Source organism: Pleurodeles waltl, chromosome 8, assembly GCF_031143425.1.
Source record: "Pleurodeles waltl isolate 20211129_DDA chromosome 8, aPleWal1.hap1.20221129, whole genome shotgun sequence".
In the NCBI taxonomy this organism is placed as follows: domain Eukaryota; kingdom Metazoa; phylum Chordata; class Amphibia; order Caudata; family Salamandridae; genus Pleurodeles; species Pleurodeles waltl.
The window spans coordinates 1,389,978,201-1,389,997,035 of record NC_090447.1 but is presented as its reverse complement, the minus strand read 5'-3'; the positions used below and the strand labels follow the sequence as shown (position 1 = coordinate 1,389,997,035).

Here is an 18,835-nt window from a genome sequence, read left to right as displayed (position 1 = left end):
CGGTTACACTGAAATTTCTTTAGGCCTTTGGCAAATTTAACCATTCAAGGCTTGAGACATGCCTAATCCATTTCTGTGGAGTCATTTATGTTCATAATCATTTTCAAAGCATGAATGTGCCATGTTGTGTTTCATCACAGTAAGAGACATGGCAGTGATCTACTGAACCCATAGGACTAAGACAGAAATTAAGACCGTGGCCTGAATTTTAAAGCATTACAAAAAAGGAATTGTTCATGGATTATTGTTGGAGAGGGGTAGAGTGTTTTCAAAGAGTGAGGACTGAAATTGATAAGGAGCTGTCTCCCAATTTGAGAACATAAATGATGTATGAGGTTTGCAAGAGTCCAGATAGCAAGCAAAGATAGTTTGGAGAGAACCATATCTTCAAGGCCAGAGGGAGCAAACCAAAATGCGCTAAATGGGTTCAATAGAAAACTAGGCAGATTCTTCCCTCCAAGATAAAATTCAGAGCCAGCAGTCCAGTAGTGACGCAGCAGATTGTAGAGCACTGGGCACAATCCGTGCTGCTATGTTCTGAATCTCAAGAAGACATTGAATTAGGCTTTTTGGAGTGGACACTTAAAGGAAGTTACAGAACCCATGCCTGAAGCCAAAGTTAGAAGCAGTTGGCCTTTTTCAGCATTCATCAGATAGGCAGGTCATGATTTTCTTGACAATTCAAGTGGTATATATAAGACCGAGATTACCACTTTGATTTCGGAGGGCAACTGTAAATGGAGGTTGAAAATAAAGATCACATTTTTAACAGTTTTGAATGGTTATATCACAGATTCCCTAAAAGTTATATCCAGAGCGTGATTTGCTGCCCCCACAAACAGTATTTCATTTGTTCTGCCATTAACCACCCTCTTGCAAAGTTAGAAGACACCCATGCTCCCCACTCTGTTAATAACGAAAAGGATCAACGTGTTCTCAGTATACATGAAAATGTACAGATGGGCATATTTGGTTTTTGCCAGAAGATCAGCATATAGTTTAAAAAGATAATGAGATAGAGAGGGACTCCCTAAACCCCCAGAGGAGATTGTTTTGATAGTAATGGTAAAATAGAACAAGGAGACTCTGAGAATGGTCAGATGAAAAGGTCGTCATCCAGTCATGGCCGTCGCTGATGCTGTTTCTATGGAGTCTGCTGAAGAATCCGTGGTCGAAGGTGTCACCTGCCACTTATGTAGGAGAATCACTTAACTGACACATCTGCCATCTTTTGACTACCTGAATATCATCATTGAAGGGTACTAAGACAGACTCCTTTTTACAGTGAGGTCAGTAACCAGCCTGGACATCATCCAGAAAGTTATGAGACTTCAGAAGTTCTAGGTTGGTCAGCAACATGGTTTTAAATAATTTTGGCAGCCATGGGCAGAGTGGGATGAGTCTGCAGTGGGCAAGGCTAAACGAAGTTTAAGATTTTTTTTTTGAGGAAATATTCTTCATTTTAAAGGAACTTAGAGCATCAATAGTGTAAATGACATTGGGGGTCATTTTGACCCTGGCGGTACATGACTGCCAGGGCTAAAATGACGGAAGCACCGCCAACAGGCTGGTGGTGCTTCCTGGATCATTCCGCCACGGGCGCACCGCCGGGGCTGGCGGTTTCCCGCCACAATGGCCCGGCGGTAGTAATCTGCGCTGCCCAGGGGATTACGAGTCCCCGACCGCCAGCCTTTTCCTGGCGGTTTTAACCAGGAAAAGGCTGGCGGTACGGGGAGTCGTGGGGCCCCTGGGGGCCCATGCGGCTTTTCAGTGTCTGCTATGCAGACAGTGAAAAGCGCGACGGGTGCAACTGCACCCGTCGCGTGGCCGCAACACCGCCGGCTCCATTTGGCGCCGACTCCCATGTTGTGGCCCACATCCCTGCTGGGCTGGTGGGGGGAAACTCGGTTTCCGCCCGCTGGCCCAGCGGGGACGTCGAAATGGGCACTGCGGGAGTGCGGCCGCACGGCGGTTACAACTTGCCGGGCTGCGCTTGCTGCCCGCCAATGTTTTAATGAGGCCCATTGTCTCCTTAGGAGGCTAGGCTGTCCAGAAAAGTGTCTGGAGAGGTTTTAAACTACCCCCGGGTAGGATTCTGTTTACTAAGAACTTTGATTGTGGATTAGTATACAAAAGTAAATAAAGAAATGCCATGACTAGGCTGATGGGTTACGAACAGACTAATAAGCATATTACCCAAAGCTAAAGCCTGATGTATGACTGCGACTGTGAGCACGCTATATTGTTTATCTCCAACACTAATAAGACCTTTCTTAATGAGGGTTATATTTGAGGATGACTAAATGTAGGCCCTACTTACATTGTTACATTCATTTGCACCACTATGACACTCTTCAGTGATCCTCCACACCAAAATGAAATATGCAGTGCATTTCTCCTTTATGTTTTGTTGGTGATATCCACCTTTGAGCTCCCCACCTGCAGGTACATTCTTCCTGTCAATGTCACTGAAACCTACATACCTGGTTGTTGGGGGAGCTCTCAGCCGAGTTCCTAACTGTGTGGATTTCACACAAGCATGATTTTCCTGCTTGGGGTGAAACTCGCCCATCCCGTATTTCCTGTGCTGTGGCAACCTCCCATAGCAATGGAACCAGAAAGTATCCAGGTGGAGGCTAATGCGCTCTGTACTTAAGCCAGTTGGAACAGACCTCATTGTGGACACTGGGCTGAAAGCCTGTGAAAATGACCGTTAGTAGGATGCTCCTCCTGGTTGAGTCTGACAATCTGCCCTAACCGCCACAGGAATAGATGTAGAGCCTGCCAAGCCCCCATGTTTCATTTTCATCCACAAGAGACTAAGGGGGCTTTAACACTTCTATGAGGATAGAATATAATGGACCTGAACTGGAGGTGTAGCTGGGTTGTCATTTTCCTTCCTTAATGGTCCTTGTTGGACCTGGCCCTTTTACAGTGTCATTCCCCAAACTTTTGCTTTTTTCCTCCTTATTTGTCTGACCCTTGTTGGCTGACTTTATGACTGAGCACTTCACCCCTGCTAATCAGAGCTAAAGCGCATGCGCTTTCCGTTGTAAACTTGGTATGATTGGCTTATACCTAATTGGCATATTTAATTTACCTATAAGTCCCTTGTAAAGTGGTATCCCTATACCCAGGGCCTGTCAATTAAAATCTACTAGTGAGCCTGCAGCGCTGCTTGCGCCACCCACTGAAGTAGCCTTTCAAACCTGTCTCAGGCCTGCTAGCGCACAGGGCCTGTGTGCACAGTTTTCTGCCACAGGGACCTGGCATCTAAATTTACTTGCCAGGCCCAAAACTCCCCTTTTTACTACATGTAAGTCATCCCCAAGGTATGCCCTAGCTAACCCTATGGGCAGGGTGCTATGTATGTAGAAGGCAGGACATGTGCCTAGTAGCGTGGCCTGTCCTGGTAGTGACACACAGCCTGTTTGGTTTCTTACTGCTGTGAGTGCTGCCTTCTCATAAGATTGCATTGGAAATGTCCTGCCTTATGTGTAGGGGGTATTGTCTGATTTATGAGGGGTAGCATAGGCATGTTTGGTATGGTTGTAATGGTGATGAGAAATGCTGCTTACTGGTGTAAGTGGATTTTTTATTACTATTACAGAAATGCCACTTCTAGAAAGTGAGCATTTCTCTGTGCATATGACTCTGGTGTTTTACAGCTTGACTCCAATCCACGTCTGGGCAGAGTGACACTTGGGCTTTGTGCATACTTTTCAGACAGCCTGTACACTGGGAGGGTGGAGGTGTCACAGAGGTGCATCTGCATACTGAATAGTGTTCCTGGGCTGAAAGAAGGGTGAGGCGGGCACACCTGCATTTGTAAAGGCTCTGCCCTGGCCTCACACAATAGGGTAGTTTACCCTCAACTGATGTTTGGAGCGTGTGCTCGAGGAGAGTGGGGGCACTCCCAGAACCAGTTGTAACTGGTTGGAACCTCCTCTCTCTCTCTTTGTGAAACACTGTTAAACTGAGTATAAGTACAGGGGAATTTTCCCCACAATTTGGTGACACTTTGGAACTTATTTGGAACTTAACACATAATGCTGGAGGTACTCACCAGGAACCGCCATGGACTGCTGCTGCTGTGCTGACCTGTGACATGCTAGGTCATTAGGAGAGACTGACACCTTCCTGCATCCCCCTTGCGCTGGCCTGCTGCTGGGCCCTACCACTTGTGCTCCTTTTTCTCTGACTGTTGTCTCCCAGGGGCAGGGTGACGTGGCCCCTGACCCCTGCAACTACTTAAAGCTCGAGGAGAGCTTCCTTTTATCATAGCACCTGGAGAGCGTTTTGACAAACTTGTCTTGAAGCGCATAGAAAGCGCTCCTTTGCCGGTTCATTTTTGCCATTCAAATCGCTTCTTCGTGGTGGCCTTTGCACTTGATAAAGCCCATTGTTGAATCAAGAAATCACAGCCATGACCCGGGCTGGAGGAATGCCCCGTGCGCTCTGAAAAGCACCCGGATTTGTTTAAAAGCGCGCCGGAGTTGCGCTGGCCCCGGTGCCCCCAGGGCATCACTAGAAGAAAGGAATGGAGCGAGCGTGCTCTTATCGTGCCCCCGGGGCGAAGCACGCTCCAAGGAGCCCCCCTGGGGCACAAGCAGGCACCCGCTTCGGTGCCTGCTCACTTCTACAGAGACGGGCGAAGAAGGAAGCCTCATCGGAGGCCCTCTGCACCGTAGGTCTCCTCCTTTGGCCCCACTAGTCGTTTTTGGAAGTGTTTTGGCCCCCCACCTGGCTGGAGGGCCAGTGGAGGCCTGGGGGGGGGGGGGAGAGGGAGAGGGTGGGGAGGTGGGCCTGAGATCGCGGGCCCGATATTAAAGAAGGGGCGGTTGTGTGCCATCCCCCTCCCCTCAAATCATCGCGAGGCCACCGTTTTGCGCATTGGAGTGCCAGGGGCCCCCTTGGTTGTCCTCTTGGCACCAGGAGTGCCCTTGCATCATAATCCAGGTACTTTTTGGATGTATCTGTTCCTATGATTCTTAGATGGACATTGGGGGGGTGATATGGTAACCTGCTTATTTTATGATGTACTACATATATGTGTGGGTGTTCCTTTTATGCGCATAGCATACTAATATGTTTCCATGACCTGCCATATGTTCTCTAATGTTCCTTATATGGATATTTATGATGTGTTTGACAAGTGCATTTCTTTTATAATGTGATTCCTGACTACTGCTTATGTTGCACAATCCTGAGTACTTATGTGTTCTAATGTGACTACTGCTTATTCTTGCAGAGTATTAGTAACTTGTGTGACATTCTGACAACTGCTAAGGTAGCAGGGTATTACTGACACATAATGTTTGGTCTAATTATGTTTTGTGCAATACAGTTTTTTTATTTTTTTTTATTACATAACTCCGTGCTGTGTTTACTTTGTGGAGTATATATTGCGTCACGTGAGTTGTGCGTGTTGTGCAAACGCTTTACACATTGCCTCCGGGTTAGTCCTGACTGTTGGTGCCAAGCTACCAAGGGGGTGAACAGGGGTTATCTTGAACATGCAACTCCCTTGCCCTGACTAGAATGGGTGGGTTCTGCCTGGCTTAGGTGCAAACCCTAGCCAACCAGAAACCCCATTACTAACAGTCCTAAATATGTGATAGCCTATAGTGTTTCCCTGTTGCAGTGACTTGCGAAAAGGAGGACAACCTTTGCCAAGGAGCTTTACTGCACCTGCCAAGTCCAGATTTCAAGGAAGTGATCTAACTTTCAAGGACAGTCTCAAAACAGCTGTCTGGAAGGACTGTCACAAGGCCATCTCAAACAGCCTAGAAGCCAATTAGTTGCCCCAACTGAGCTGCCAAGGGGAAAAAAGATCAACCAACCTGGTTGATCCAGAAATACACACAGCTATGGGAATGTCTCTGTCGCAAAATATAATGAGGATAGGCTTAGAATCTGTTAATTGTCTCCAACTCAAAAGAGAGCATCTGGGCCCTTAACTGCTCTGTCAGCACCAGTAAACTGGACTGTGCCCCAGGAGAGACACTAAAACTAGACTGGTGACAGGACACTCGGTCACCTTTGACATCTCCAGGATGCCTTTTTCGATGGGTGAAGCCCTTGTTTAGGTGCTTTTAGGTGTCACCACTTTTATTTTAGGGCCAACACTTTTTATTGAGTGTATTTTTTGGGTGCCAGCCTGATACCTCAAAGTTCTGCCTTAATACCAGTAGCCTTGCCTATATTGCCTCAACCACCAAGGGAGTTGAGGGGGGGGGGGGGGGGGTTTAAAGGTTTAAAGGTTTAAAGACCTAGTTTGCAGTTACTCATTATCACAAAACAAAAGCTGCACATGATCTCAACACATTGGGAGGGTGTGTAATTAGTACTCAGTCTCTCAGATGTTGACAACGTTTTGTTTAGAGGATGAAAGCCCTCGCCACCAGAAAGGTGGCATGCGTCGTCAAAGGGTTCCTTCTCAGATCACTCCTTTGGGTTACTACTTTCAAGTAGAAGGTGCTCTGGATGGAGTTTCAGGATTGGGAACCTACTGTGAGATAAAAGGTGTGGTTGAGAGGTATGGGTGAGAGGTGCAGAGTGCAAGCACAACTCTATATGAGTTAAAACTACCTCCTAGTCAGCTGACTGGTAATTTCTTAAGTAGTGTCCCTAAGGAATAGATTAAAAGAAAAAAATGGGGTTGTAAAACTTCAACTCAGTGTTTATAGAGGGGTCAACATTGTTTCTGCCATCTCTAGCCCTCCTATGAGTTGTTGGACATTTTTCAGGGCCATTTTCACAAAGTTCAGATGGCTTCCCCATTTGCAAAGAAATATCTGTCTGAAATTAAGGCAACATTAACACAAAGGTTGGGGGTCTTCTGATACAATCCTGAGTGATGTGGAGTTCACAGTATTGCAACTTAGATGACCATATGTGAATCAACATATCCACTCTGCACTGTGAGTGAAGATCCCTGCATATAAACATGGTGGGTGCCAACAAAGCCAGGACCGATGGTCCCGCTGACCAGGCTGTACATGCAGAGACGGCATGTGCAGAAACATGAGTCCTAGGGAGCCTTCCTCTGCAAACCATGGCACATGGGGGCCCAGGGAGGCTACTCCTCGTGTTTCCTTGTACGTGGCATTGGATTGTCACCCCAATCCTATGCCCACAATCATTCCACGCACCTCCACACTGGAGGTTTTGAAAGACCACCACTCTGGACTCCCTTTGGAGGTGAACCCTAGATAGGAGACATCTAAAGATGTTGATTGTGGGCATTATATTTTTACACTGACATTAGTTAGAGAGGGCATATTCACTGGCTAGTTTGAGGTGGCTAGAGTAGTTGGTGAGTGAGTGATTAATGCAGTTGTACCATTAGCATGTAAAATTACCAATATAGTCGCAATATCTTGTTGGCAGACTTTTTCTGACAGTGGTCGGCTAGATTCATATCCTTTCTGGAAGACACTATCATTGCATTTCCATGTTGTCCTTGTCACCAGGCATGACGCCGCACCATAACGAAGTCATGTCTGTTAGTTTTTTTAACATGGAATGTGCGTGGACTGAATACCGTGCTCAAAGCCAGACAAATACTTGCCTATTTAGATCACCCTAAGATTGATGTGGCCTGCCTACAGAAGACGCACCTTGGCACTCTGAAAACCCCTGTATTTTCCTCAAGTTGGAGTTGTCACAGCTCACTGGCAAATTACTCTGCATATGGACATAGAAAAGCCACCCTTGGTTGGTGTGGGCTACTTTGTACCCTAATATTTCAAGAAAACATCATGTTGGGTAGAATACAACCTTCTGCATTCCAGGCTAGGCAGGAGGCACATAACACTGCTCAACACATATAGGACAGAACAGATGTCTGAAATTCTTTAGGCACATTTGGCAGAAATGCAAAGCCCTTTTACCAAGTTCCATTTTATGGAGAGGTGACTTTAACTTTGTGCAGGACAAACATCTAGATAACTCACATGCGGAGACACACACATGCCACTCACTTTGACAGCGCTCCATAACATATTATATATGTACATTCTGGTCGACCTTTGAAGCATCGATTCCCTAACGTAAGAGAAGACAAGCACATCTCTAACTGAGCATGTGTCATGGGCTAGAATCAACAACTGGATAGGTGCCCGGGGTATTAGTGGTTGAGCAAAACATATTGAGCAGCTCCCACATTCATACTCAGACAACTCACCTCTTAAACTAGTAATTAAAATATCCACATCTAAGTATTGTGCTTTCACTTGGCTCCTTTCAACGTTAGCGCTGGTGGATGAAACTTCGGGGGGGGGGGGAGGTACAAATGGAAATCTTGAACTTTGTTTTTAAACCAATGATTCCTTTTTCCAGTCTCCTCGTCTCTTGTGGGACACATTTAAGGCATACATATGGAATATATATATATATATATATATATATATATATATATATATATATATATATATATATATATATATATATATATATATAATATTACACTTCAACATGAATGATTGAAAATGAAGAATATGGTGCTCAGCAGCTGCTTTCCAAGATGTGTCCTGGCACTGTACGACAGAAAAAGCAGAACTAGATCACATCTTATGAAACAAAATGGTCTTGAAGTGAGCCTTGAACAAACTTTCCTTGGGGGCAAAACAAAGATGATCTGGTAGAGAATTACAGAGGCAAGATCCCAGGAAGAATGGTCTGGCTTTATGCACTTTGGGTATGCAAGGGCTGCACTTCCCCCTTTAGAACCACTTGTGTTCTAAGTTTTGATCGAAAGGAAAAGTTGCTTGTCATCTGTGTAAATAACAATGTTAAAACCCCAGCATTAAACAATAGGCACTAGTGGGATAATGTAGATGTTGAACAACTTTGGGCTTAACACTGAGCCCCGATGACCCCTACAGAACATTTCTCTGAACCGTGAGGTGAACTGTGACAAAAAGACCACTTGATGCCTGTCTGAGAGATAGGATTGGAGACAATTCTAGGCAGTGCCCACTATCCCAGCCTTCTTAAGGCTCTTAAGTCTCTACAGGAGTATTTCATAGGACACAGTATCAAATGAGGTGGCTAAATCTAATAATATGACCACAGTTTTTCTTCCCTGGTCCAAATTACATCTAATATACTTGGTGACCTCCAAAAGTCCTACTTTGTACTAAAACCAGAGCAGAAGCTGGATTGCAATGTGTGGAGAATGTTAAAGATTTCAGTGTGGCTCAAGATCTGGACTTTTTACAGGGTTTCCAGCATTTTTCACAACTCATCGAGTTAAGAGATAGGCCTATAGTTGGTCAGAATTAGGGGGGGTCGGTGTTCCTCCTAAAAGAGGCACTGTCAGTGCCTTTTACCAGGCTGTTGTCACAGTGCCCAATTCCAGAGATAAATTGAAGAGGGTATTAATCTGCAGTTTAATGGAGGCAGCTAGTCCAGATATGAGACGGGCAAAAATCGGGGGGGGGGTGGCGGGGCGGCGGATTTTACTTTTTGTATAATTAATTCAGACTCCACAAACGTGAACCTCTCAAAAGACACTAGCATGGATCCCTCTTTGTCAAACCTAAGGCCAGGGTTCAACCTTAAAGAGGAGGCAATATGAGCCCTCTGAAAGTTGGAGTCAAATTTTTCTTCTCTATCATGAAAATGTTTTGAAAATTCATTGGCCAGCAGCTGAGAGACGGGAATAATCTGTTTATTTGCCACTGGATTCAGAAATGTCAGAACAATTTTAAAGATAGTTCTTGGCGCATTCTCAGAGGCAGCCATTTGTTTGGCAAATTGATCTATTTTGGCATTTTAAAAGGTTTTTGTGGAACTGCTTAATAGCAGCTTTATAGACCTGCTTATTTTCAGTGTCATAATTCAGCTGCCATTTTCTTTCAAGATGTTTACATCTTTTTTTTCCGCCTTCAGACTGGGAGAGAACAATGCCGCCGAAGGCGTCTTTCTCTTTCTTGTGCCTTTTTTAAGGAGTGCAAGATTGTTGATACCTTGCAATAGGGGTGAATGAAATTAATTGACTGCTTCATCGATTACCTCAGACATGTTTATCACAATTTGTCCTAGCTGTATTGATCAGTGCACTAGAACAGACCAGATGGAAGGGAACTACAAAATGATCAGCCCATATAATTGGTGGGGGGGGGTGTCCGGTAACAAGAGAACGATGCTTAGAAAAATCAGATCAAGAGTATGCCCACCTTTATGAATGGGACCTTTGACCACCTGTGCTAAATTTAAGTCTGCAAGCTCTTCCTTTAACAGCCCCCAGCATTGTAAAATTGGAGTACTATAAATACAAAGGAGCAATTGCGTTTTCAAACACTTTAAGAAACTTAGGAGACGATTTAGGGGATGGTAAATCAGCACACCCAAAAGAGAGAAGTTGTCAGACATTTTAAGAGAAAAGACAAATCACACCGCTAATTCCAGGCCCTTTAATTTTGTAATGGAGCGCATACATTTTGACTGATAAATTATAGCAGTCCCCCACACGGTCCCTCCCACCTCATCCAGATGGGAGATACAGTAGCTCATAGCTGTTGCCAAGGCAATATCAGGGCCAGAATTGGCGTTAGCCACATTTCAGTTAGAAATACAACATGCCAAACACTGTCATGTAACGTACCAAATCTCGAATTTATGTTTGGGTAGGGATCTGGCGTTAATTAAACAAGCTCTTGGCTCAGGTCTCCCTTTATTAGGCTCCATGGCAAGTTACTGAGAGAACGTCAAATTGGGTGCCCTTTGAACTAACTCAGGAGGTCATGTCCTGATTTGAAATATAAAGTTGCACTTAGTGCATTGCCGAGTCACGCCGACCTCATGGGTGAGAAGCCATAAATCACCACAGCAGGGCGGGCAAAGGGCGATCAGGGTCTCATACCCATAGGTTAACCTCCAAGATTTAGCTGAAAAAAAGAGCAACATCGCTGGTGCTGGCCACGTTCCAGTCACTCATGGTTGCAGACAGGATTTGCGCAAGCAGCATGTACATCCGCTGTGGGTCTTCACTGATCCCAGCATTAAATATGCAAGGGAGTTCTAGTAGCCTTGCCCAGTATCCAACCACTAGAGTGCACCACCCCTAAAATGGCGTTTAAAAAAGATCACCAAAGTAACAAGCATTTGCAATGCAGTGGGTCTCGCGTTTCCTCGAGTTAAAGTATAGTATAGTATAGTATAGTATAGTATAGTATAGAGTTAGAGTTAGTATAGAGTTAGTGTTGTAAATTCCTAACTGGACTTTTCTTGACACATAAATTGAACATGAAAAGTAAAACAGTTGACATAAACAAGCCGATTCAAAGTGCCGTGGCCGCAATGAGCATGAGCGCGAAGGAGACACACAAAAGTTAAAAAGTTTGATTGCAATCAAACGTATCGAGAAACGTGTAATTATCCATGTAACAGGGTCGATGGCCAAGGCGGTAACAAAACTGCCCAAAGGAGGGACAAACGTAAAGCATATACCAATTATAACAAAAGATTTTTGAAAGGCAACCCATAAACAAGTGAAATGTGATGGGTCACAAATTACAAGCCAGAGCGCTTGCACACTCGACCTAAAAATGAGTCCCACCACCCTTCCAAACCCAGTACCAACAAATTCAAATTTAAAAAACAAGCAAGTTAAAATTAGAAACCACTAGATAAGAAGTATTCAAACTGCCTACCTTCTTGCTGCATGGTCTCTGGTGGGCTCATCAGGACAGACTGGACAGGCTGGAGAGAGACCGCCAATCGCTGGAACAACAGTATGTGGCCTCCCCCTCCACCCAAACCCTGGTGGACACTTGGACCAACATGTTGCACTTTAAGGAAGAGGCTGAGCAGGAAGTCAGGCACCTGCTTAACTATGCCATAGCTAGATCATGTGGTGAGCAGATGAACCAAGTAGGACCCTGACACTGACACGCCAATTATATTCAGCCCACCTGATAATGCAACTAGAAGGGGACTCGAGTGACATATGACTCAGATGCAATTCTGGCCGAGTATGCAAACCATTACTTTAGTTTATACACACCTTGAACATCCAGATCCCAAGACTAGTATGATGAGTATCTGGACCTCATAGCTCTAGTGTTGATTCAGAGGCCTCACAGACCGCTTATATCAGAACCCATCAAATTAGATGAGATTACAACACAAATCTTGGGCCTTCCGACTTGTAAAACCCCGGGTAACAATGGATTTCCATCATTGTTGTATAAAGCCTTTGCCTCATTGCTGGCTTCCTGACTCCAGCAAGTATTTGAAGAAGCCCTGTAGAATAGGCCCCTATAACAGGACACTCTCCCTGCCTCCTTCAAGGAGGCTATACTAATGACTCTTCAAAACCTGAAAGTTGCTCATCCGCACTGATGCCTTTTGACCACTTTCAATTGTGAACACTGATGCAAAGATCTTTGCCTAGATAGTGGCAAACAGACTGCTCGTACTCTTCTCTGACCTGTTCACTACTAGAGCAGACTCCTAGATCCTTGACACATTTCTGTATCTCATCTTTAGGGTGTTGTGCAAAGCGCAATATTCATCCTTTCCCCAGGAGCCAATTCTATCTAGACCGCTAACCCTGCTCCTTACTGCACAGTCCAACAAATGACTGGTAACCAAGCTGAATTTAGAACTGCAGTCACAGGCCTCCTAGTGGTACCCAGCACCAAATCTCAATGGGAGGGGGACCTTGGCGAGTCCATATTTGATCATGAGTGGAGATAATGTTGTAGCCATCTTAGGGCTCTTTCCCCTAATGGCTGCCTTCGACTCCTACATTTCATGTTTTTACACCACACATACCACGCACCCCTTAAACTCTATAAATGGAAATTTTGTGCCCACTCCTGATACTTTCGATGAGGAACCCCAGATGCAGACTTCATACACAGGCAGGACTTGTACTGGGCAGATCAACAGCACATAATATGCTAACACTATTTGCTCTCATTTATCACCTAGAACCAGACCACAAGGCATGGCAGTCTTTCTGGATGTCACAAAACCATTCAACTCCCTAGAATGGTTATATTTATTTGCTGTGCTGGCACGCATGGTATTTTCTCCCTGCTCAATTAAACTCGTATGGCTACTAAACACCATCATTACCACCAAGAGTGCACCTCAATGGGTGCCAAATAGCGAGGTACCCATCAGGGTTGCCTTATGCCTCCCATATTGTGTGCTTTAGCGTCTGAGCCCTTGGGGTGCACAGTTCACCAGCTGCATGGACATAAGGGCCTTGCTTTTTCTCCTTTAACTTAATTGTGTCATTATATACAGATCATATTACACCACATCTGTGTAACTCGACCCAAAACCTTACCTCTGTATTGCTTGAATTCACAATATTTAAGGCTTTCTTGGGCATTTCGGTAAACTGGAACAGATCTACCACATTCCCGCTTTAACCCGCAATGCAAATCCAACAGTTGGATTTCCCTTTGCTCTGGTGTCAGGCATCTGTTAGATATCTGGGTCAATCAAGACAACGTGATTGCAGGACATCTCCGTACCGTCATGACAAAGATTAGATTCACAAATAAATCTGGCTCGCCATGTGTAAAGAAATGGCTCCCTGTTGCAGTTACCCCCCACTTTTTGCCTGATACTGATGCTGACTTGACTGAGAAGTGTGCTGGGACCCTGCTAACCCGGCCCCAGCACCAGTGTTCTTTCACCTAAAATGTACTTTTGATTCCATAATTGGCACACCCTGGCATCCAGGTAAGTCCCTTGTAACTGGTACCCCTGGTACCAAGGGCCCTGATGCCAGGGAAGGTCTCTAAGGGATGCAGCATATCTTAGGCCACCCTGGGGACCCCTCACTCAGCACAGACACACTGCTTGCCAGCTTGTGTGTGCTGATGAGAACAAAACGAGTAAGTCGACATGGCACTCCCCTCAGGGTGCCATGCCAACCTCACACTGCCTATGCAGTATAGATAAGTCACCCCTCTAGTAGGCCTTACAGCCCTAAGGCAGGGTGCACTATACCATAGGTGAGGGCACCAGTGCATGAGCACTATGCCCCTACAGTGTCTAAGCAAAACCTTAGACATTGTAAGTGCAGGGTAGCCATAAGAGTATATGGTCTGGGAGTCTGTCAAAAACGAACTCCACAGCTCCATAATGGCTACACTGAATACTGGGAAGTTTGGTATCAAACTTCTCAGAATAATAAACCCACACTGATGCCAGTGTTGGATTTATTAAAAAATGCACACAGAGGGCATCTTAGAGATACCCCCTGTATTTTACCCAATTGTTCAGTGCAGGACTGACTGGTCTCTGCCAGCAAGCTGCTGAGAGACGAGTTTCTGACCCCATGCGGTGAGAGCCTTTGTGCTCTCTGAGGACAGAAACAAAGCCTGCTCTGGGTGGAGGTGCTTCACACCTCCCCCTGCAGGAACTGTAACACCTAGCAGTGAGCTTCAAAGGCTCAAGCTTTGTGTTACAATGCCCCAGGGCACTCCAGCTAGTGGAGATGCCCGCCTCCTGGACCCAGCACCCACTTTTGGCGGCAAGTCCAGGAGAGATTATGAGAAAAACAAGGAGGAGTCACTGGCCAGTCAGGACAGCCCCTAAGGTATCCTGAGCTGAGGTGACTCTGACTTTTAGAAATCCTCCATCTTGTAGAAGGAGGATTCCCCCAATAGGATTAGGGATGTGACCCCGTCCCCTTGGAAGGAGGCACAAAGAGGGTGTACCCACCCTCAGGGCTCGTAGCCATTGGCTACTAACCCCCCCAGACCTAAACACGCCCTTAAATTTAGTATTTAAGGGCTCCCCTGAACCTAAGAATTTAGATTCCTGCAACTACAAGAAGAAGGACTGCTAAGCTGAAAAACCCCTGCAGAGGAAGAACAGAAGACACCAACTGCCTTGGCCCCAGACTCACCGGCCTGTCTCCTGCCTTCCAAAGAACCCTGCTCCAGCGACGCTTTCCAAGGGACCAGCGACCTCTGAGTCCTCTGAGGACTGCCCTGCTTCGAAGAAGACAAGAAACTCCCGAGGACAGCGGCACTGCTCCAAAAGAACTGCAACTTTGTTACAAGGAGCAGGTTTAAAGACCCCTGCAACTCCCCGCAAGAAGCGTGAGACTTGCAACACTGCACCCGGCGACCCCGACTCGACTGGTGGAGAACAAACAGCTCAGGGAGGACCCTCCGGCGACTCTACGACTGTGAGTAACCAAAGTTGTCCCCCCTGAGCCCCCACAGCGACGCCTGCAGAGGGAATCCCCAGGCTCCCCCTGACCGCGACTGTCTGAACTCCATTTCCCGACGGCTGGAAAAGACCCTGCACCCGCAGCCCCCAGCGCCTAAAGGAACGGAACTTCTGTGCAGGAGTGACCCCCAGGAGGCCCTCTCCCTTGCCCAGGTGGTGGCTACCCCGAGGAGCCCCCCACTTGCCTGCCTGCATCGCTGAAGAGACCTCTTGGTCTCCCATTGAAAACTAAAGGAAACCCGACGCTTGTTTTCACACTGCACCCGGCCGCCCCCGCGCTGCTGAGGGTGTACTTTCTATGCTAACCTGTGTTCCCCCCGGTGCCCTACAAAACCCCCCTGGTCTGCCCTCCGAAGACGCGGGTACTTACCTGCTGGCAGACTGGAACCGGGGCACCCCCCTTCTCTCCATTGAAGCCTGTGTGTTTTGGGCACCTCTTTGACCTCTGCACCTGACCGGCCCTGAGCTGCTGGTGTGGTAACTTTGGGGTTGCTCTGAACCCCCAACGGTGGGCTACCTTGGACCCAAACCTGAGACTTGTAAGTGATTTACTTACCTGCTAAAACTAACAATAACTTACCTCCCCCAGGAACTGTGAAAATTGCACTGTGTCCACTTTTAAAACAGCTATTTGTGTTTTATGTGAAAAGTATATATGCTACTGTAATTATTCAAAGTTCCTAAAGTACTTACCTGCAATACCTTTCAAATGAGATATTACATGTAGAATTTGAACCTGTGGTTCTTAAAATAAACTAAGAAAAGATATTTCTCTATAACAAAACCTATTGGCTGGATTTGTCTCTGAGTGTGTGTTCCTCATTTATTGCCTGTGTGTATGTACAACAAATGCTTAACACTACTCCTTTGATAAGCCTACTGCTCGACCACACTACCACAAAATAGAGCATTAGTATTATCTCTTTTTGCCACTATCGTACCTCTAAGGGGAACCCTTGGACTCTGTGCATGCTATTCCTTACTTTGAAATAGCACATACAGAGCCAACTTCCTACACCATGTCATTACATGGCAGGATCGCCCTGATAAAAATGATGGTACTGCCCAATTTATTGTGCTTCTTCTGCAACATCCCAATATATCTCACACAGCACTTTCTCAAAACACTTAAGTCCCTGATGATCACCCCCCACCTGAGCAGAACAAAACACCCCATACATGAGTAATTTGGCTAACGAACACAATATTTCATATCCCATCTCCATGGGGAGGCAAACATCTTCAATAATTCTACTGAGTTCAGCAGAGTGGTGAGTAAGCAGCCTGGGACGGTCTTCAGAGGCACCACAGGAGTCCCTTACTGTACTCGCCTGGGCAATCCCTTATGCATTTCCCGTTGTCATTACTCACAAACGAAACCATTGTTCTCCCAAGATTGACAAAATGAGGATCAAATCTATGGGCGACCTTTTTCCGAATGACCACTTCATCGAGGCTGTGGTGGCCACTAGTAAAGCAGACTCCTTGCTCCTTGAAAGATTTCTATACCTCTGCTTTGTGCAAAGCTCAATATCCATCCTTTCTCCAGGAGCAATCTCCATCTAGATCGGCGACTCTGCTCCACCCCAGTCCAACAAATTATTGGTAACCAAGCTGAATTTAGAAATGCAGTCAGTGGCCCCCTAGTGGTACCCACAGCCAAATCACTATGGGAGAGGAACCTGGGAAGAGTCAATCAATCAATTCAATTTGTAAAGCACGTTACATACCCGTGAGGGTTTCAAGGCGCTGGGGGGGTGGAGGGGGGGGGGGTGAGGGTGCTGCTACTGCTCGAAGAGCCAAGTCTTGAGTAGTTTTATGAAGGAAGGAAGGTCCTGGGTCTGTCGTAGATCCGACGGGAGGGTGTTCCAGGTCTTGGCGGCAAGGTACGAGAATGATCTGCTGCCGGAAGATTTGCGTCGGATGCGGGGGACGGAGGCGAGGGCGAGGTTAGCGGAGCGGAGATGCCGGGTGGGGGTGTAGAAGCTAAGGGGGTTATTACAACTTTGGAGGAGGTGTTATTCCGTCCCAAAAGTGACAGATATACCACCAGCCGCATTACGAGTTCCATAGGATATAATGGACTCGTAATACGGCTGGTGGTATATCCATCACTTTACTGTCACTTTTGGGACGGATTAACACCTCCTCCAAAGTTGTAATAATCCCCTAAGCCTGTTGTTCAGGTATGATGGTCCGGTGTTGTGGAGTGCCTTGTGTGCGTGGGTGAGGAGCTTGAAGGTGATCCTCTTGTTGACGGGGAGCCAGTGAAGGTCTCTTAGGTGGGGGGGTGATGCGGCAGTGGCGAGGGATGTTGAGGATGAGTCGGGCGGAGACGTTTTGGATGCGTTGGAGGAGTTTGGATGAGATACCGTTGTAGAGGGTGTTGCCGTAGTCGAGTCTGCTGTTGACGAGGGCCTGGGTTACTGTTTTTCTTGTTTCTGTTGGGATCCATTTGGAAACTCTGCGAAGCATGCGGAGGGTGTTGTAGCAGGAGGAGGAGATGGCGCTGACCTGCTTTGACATGGAGTGAGGAGGCAAGGGTGAAGCCGAGGTTTTGTGCGCTGTTGGTGGGTGTCGTGGGGGACCCAGCATGGACGGCCACCATGAGTTGTCCCAGGCGGATGGGGTGCGCCCAAGGATGAGGACCTCTGTTTTTGTCCGAGTTCAGTTGTAGCCGGCTGTCTCTCATCCAGTCGGCAATGGCTTTTAGTCCCTCATGGAGGTTGGTTTTGGTGGTGTGCGGTCCTTGGTGAGGGAGAGGATGAGTTGGGTGTCGTCGGCGTAGGAGATGATGTTGAGGTTGTGCTGACGGGCCACTTGTGCGAGGGGGGCCATGTAGATGTTGAACAGCGTCGGGCTGAGGGATGAGCCCTGGGGTACGCCGCAGATGATGTTGAAGGCTTTGGATTGGTAAGGGGGGGGAGGCGGACTCTTTGGGTTCTGCAGGCGAGGAAGGATGCGGTCCATTCGAGGGCCTGGTCCTGGATTCCTGCTGCGTGGAGGCCGGATTTTAGGGTGTGGTGACATACGGTGTCAAAGGCGGCTGATAAGGTCTGGGAGGATGAGGGCTGATGTTTCTCCATTGTCGAGATGGCTTCTGATGTCGTCTGAGGCAGCGAGGAGGGCGGTTTCGGTGCTGTGGTTGCATCTGAAGCCAGACTGGGAGGGGTCGAGGATGTTGTCTTCGAGGTACCGAGTGAGCTGAGTGTTGACGATTTTCTCGTTGACCTTCGCCGGGAAAGGGAGCAGAGAGATGGGCCGGAAGTTCTTCAGGTCCTTGGGGTCCGCCTCTGGTTTCTTGAAAATAACGTTGATTTCGGCGTGTTTCCAGCTGTCCGGGAATCTTGCAGTTTCGAAGGAGATGTTGATGGCTTTCCGTAGGTGTGGTGCAATGGCTGTGTCTGCTTTGTTGAAGATGTGGTGTGGGCAGGGGTCTGATGGTGATCCGGAGTGGATGGAGTTAATGGTCTTGTGGGTTTTGTCGTCGCTGATGTTGGTCCAGGAGGTCAGTCGGCTGGAGCGGGTGGAGTTCGTGGTGGGTGGGTGGGGTAGGAGCGTCCGGAGTGTGAGGGGAGTTGAAGCTGTCGTGGATGTCCGTGATTTTTTGGTGGAAGGCGGT

General features: G+C 47.0%; 1 protein-coding gene across 3 annotated transcripts in view; it reads left to right on the top strand.

The window, feature by feature from the left end:
• CEP295 (centrosomal protein 295) overlaps positions 1–18,835 on the top strand; it is a 541,368-nt gene that overhangs the window by 481,340 nt on the left and 41,193 nt on the right. The gene's annotated exons all lie outside the window — the stretch shown is intronic.